The sequence below is a fragment of the Gekko japonicus genome, unplaced genomic scaffold (genome assembly GCF_001447785.1).
Source record: "Gekko japonicus isolate JY-2015 unplaced genomic scaffold, Gekko_japonicus_V1.1 scaffold4111, whole genome shotgun sequence".
NCBI lineage: Eukaryota > Metazoa > Chordata > Lepidosauria > Squamata > Gekkonidae > Gekko > Gekko japonicus.
In genome coordinates, this window is record NW_015165363.1 from 77,167 (window position 1) to 80,946 (window position 3,780).

Sequence of the window (3,780 nt, forward strand, 5' to 3'; positions counted from 1 at the left end):
CCAACTACTGTTGTATGACTCTTCTTCTGTCTATGGGGGCAAAAGAAAAAAGAAAGAAAAGAAAGTATCCAAACCATCTGCTTCATCTTGGAATGAATGAAGTTGTCCAGCCACCATTAGGTGAGTTGTTCGACTCCACAGTACCAATCTCGTTCTTCTTCATGAAATGGAGTTGTAAGATTTTTTTTCCTCTCCCTCTCCCAATGCTTCTCCATGAGACCTTGACAAAGAAGCTTCCATTATCAGCCACTACAAACCATTCCAAGTTTAGGGGAGGGAGGCAAAGGTTAGTGGCAGAGAATCTGCTTGGCATGAGGACCCGTAAGAATATAAGAGAAGCCAATGTTGGATCAGGCCAATGGGCCATCCAGTTGAACATTCTGTCAGACAGTGGCCAAAAATACCAGGTGTCATTCAGGAGGTCCATCAGATTGAACCCATGTTCGATCTCCTGCATTTCCATTGTGGGTCAGGTTCAATCCTCCCTCTAACTTGTGAAGTCTTGTGAGCAAAAATTCTACTTTGTAAGCTACTGGCATGAAAGTTGTGAGTGAGCGATTTGACTGCTGTATAAATTAGTTTGCTCTGGAGCCATCCTTCCTGAGCTAAGAGAAAAATGTGGGAGGCGGAGGCTAAAAAACTGTGAGCTAGCTCACACTAACTCAGCTTAGAGGAAACACTGATCAGGTTGTTGTTGTTCAGTCGCACAGTCGAGTCCGACTCTTCGCGACCCCATGGACCAGATCACGCCAGGCCTTCCTGTCTTCCGCCGTCCTCTGAAGTTTGCTCAGTTTCATGTTCGTTGCATCTATGACACTGTCTAAACATCTCATCCTTTGCCGTCCCCGTCTTCTTTGACCTTCAATCTTTCCCAGCATCGGGGTCTTCTCCAGTGAGTGCTCCCTTCTCATTGGGTGGCCAAAGTATTTGAGCTTCAGTTTCATTATCTGGCCTTCCAGGTCAGGTTGTAGGTGATGTGAAAGATCTCAGCCTGAAATCTTGGAGAGCTGCTTGCTGCCCGTCTGAGTAGACAATACTGACCTTGATGGACAAATGGTCCATTTCAGTATAAGGCAGCTTCATGTGTTCATGGTATGATTTCTTCATTCATTACCTCAAGGACATAGGTGGTATTTCAGGTTTTGAAATCTCAAAAGAGGGACTGAATTGAACCAGATTTTTTTGTTTGTTTGCTTACTTAAAGCCTTCTTATTCCACAACGTTCATCACAGTCCACATTGGATGCTTCCAGTTTTTAAATAGCTTTACAACTAGGAATGCTATTGGATTGTTGTTCAGTCGCACAGTCGAGTCCGACTCTTTGCGACCCCCTTGGACCACATCACACCAGGCCCTCCTGTCTTCTGTTGTCCTCTAGATTTTGCTTAATTTCATGTTTGTTGCATTGATAACACTGTCTAACCATCTCATCCTTTGCCGTCCCCTTCTTCTTTGACTTTCAGTCTTTCCCAGCATCAGGGTCTTCTCCAGTGAGTGCTCCCTTCAGATTTGGTGGCCAAAGTATGTGAGCTTCAGCTTCAGTATCTGGCCTTCCAGGGAACAGTCAGGGTTGATTTCTTTTAGGATTGACTGATTTGATCTCCTTGCAGTCCAAGGGACTCTCAAGAGTCTTCTCCAGCACCATGATTCAAAAGCATCTATTCTTCGGCGCTCGGCCTTCCTTTTATTCCCACTCTAGCAGCCGTACATGACTACTGGGAATACCATTGCTTCAACCATATGGACTTTTGGGTAGCTCTTTCCTACTGGTGTGATTCAAAAATGCCAATTTTGGTTTTCTTTCTCCCATGCACAAATTGAACCATGAGTCATTGTAAATGCCATTTTCTGTTTTTCTCTACCAGATTTTCCCCATAACACATTTCTCAACATTACATCTTTTGATAGTTGTTGATAGCTGACACAAAAATTTATTATTTGACAGTAATGATTCCTGATACGTGGTGATGCATATTAGCAGTGTATTACGCAAACTTTCTCTCTTCGTAGACCACTTTCCACAAGAACTTCCCTTTCAGGAACTTTGCATTTCTGGTCTAGAATCATTGCAAATAATTCTGAAGGAAGTAACCGGCTTCACACCTTTCACTTAAGACAATATCGGGCTAAACCATCACCCCCTAGTCTGGATCCCAAGGTGGTCTTCCACTGATATTGGAAGCCAGCATGGTGTAGTGATTAAGAGCAATGGACTCTAATCTGGATAACTGAGTTTTATTCCCCACTCCTCCACCACATGAAGTCTGTTAGGTGACCTTGGTCCAGTCATAGTTCCCTCAGAGCTCCCTACATCCCACCTAATCTCACAAGGTGCCTGTTGTGGGCAGGGGAAGAGAAGGCAGTTGTAAGCCGCTTTGTGACTCCTTAGGGTAGAGAAAAGCAGAGCATCAAACAGCAACAGGCCCCCGGAGGGATTCTATCAGGCCTGCAATGGAACTGGCTCTCTTCTTCTTCTTCTTCTTCTTCTTCTTCTTCTTCTTCTTCTTCTTCTTCTTCTTCTTCTTCTTCTTCTTCTTCTTCTTCTTCTGCTTAAATCCCATTGATTTCAGCTATTTGTGTATGCAGGATTGCCACCTGAATGGGAATTCCCATCAGGTCTGAACAGTACAAAGGAATAACTTTTCTGGCAAAAGGAAAGAAATTCTGACTGCAGAGAGAATCCCTGGGTTACTGTTACATATTGATGTTACATTTGCCCTGATAAGGCGATTCTTGTATTCTTAGGACCTAAACTGGAAGGTACATATTGGCAATAGGGTTGCCAAGTTGTTCTGACTCACCAGCGGGGGAGTGTTGATTCAGTCCGGGAGCTGCTGAGGGACGCGCGTGTGTGTGAAACACGCGCGTGTCGCCAGAACGTCACAGGAAGTGACGCACGACGTAGAGCACATTGGCGGCATGGCCCCAATCATTGGAGGGAAAACCATAGAGTTTCCCCTCCGATGGTCGTGGCCCTGCCCCAGCGTGCCCGGCATCCTAACATAACTTCCTGGTGACGCGCACGTCGGGGTGGGGTTCCCCCGGGCCCCGATCCACCAGCGGCGGGGAACAGGCCTCTGGGGCTGGGGTTTCCCCGCCCCGGGGGGGACTTGGCAAGCCTATTTGTATCTCCACTACCTGGCATTACATGGCCCGGCCCAACAAGGTCTCATTTATGTCAGATCAGACCCTCATAACAAATGAGTTCGACACCCCTGCTTTAGAACCATGCCACTGTGAAGAGGGATGCACCCTAGAACATGCACAGTCTCTGTGCTGGAGACAGTCTATGGTGGTAGGTATAGACTCCCTTTGAAGAGAACAGCATTACCAAACTTTTCACCACGGAATCCTGATGTCTGTCTTGAACATTTTTATCCATCCGTTCCTCTAGAGCAGCATACATGACCTTGCCTTCAGTCCCCAAAACAACCCTTTGAGGTAGGTTAGGCTGAGAGGGAATGACTAGTGAGCTTGATGGCTCAGTGTTGATCTTCACCCAGGTCTAGGGATGGGCACAAACCAGGAAAATGCAATTCGGTTCATGGTTTGTGGCATGCCCAGTTCACGAACCACCAACTGTCAAGAACCTTTAGCGGTCAAACAAACCAGTTTGGTTAGTGAGGTTCATGACCCATTAGAATGCCGTTCCTCGCACAAGCCCTGGTCTCAGCTCCACTTGGACTTCGCGGGGCCATTTCAGGGTCAACTATTTTTTATACTCATGGACGAGTACAGAAAATGGCTCGAGGTCGTTCCGGTACCGACCACTTCCTCGAG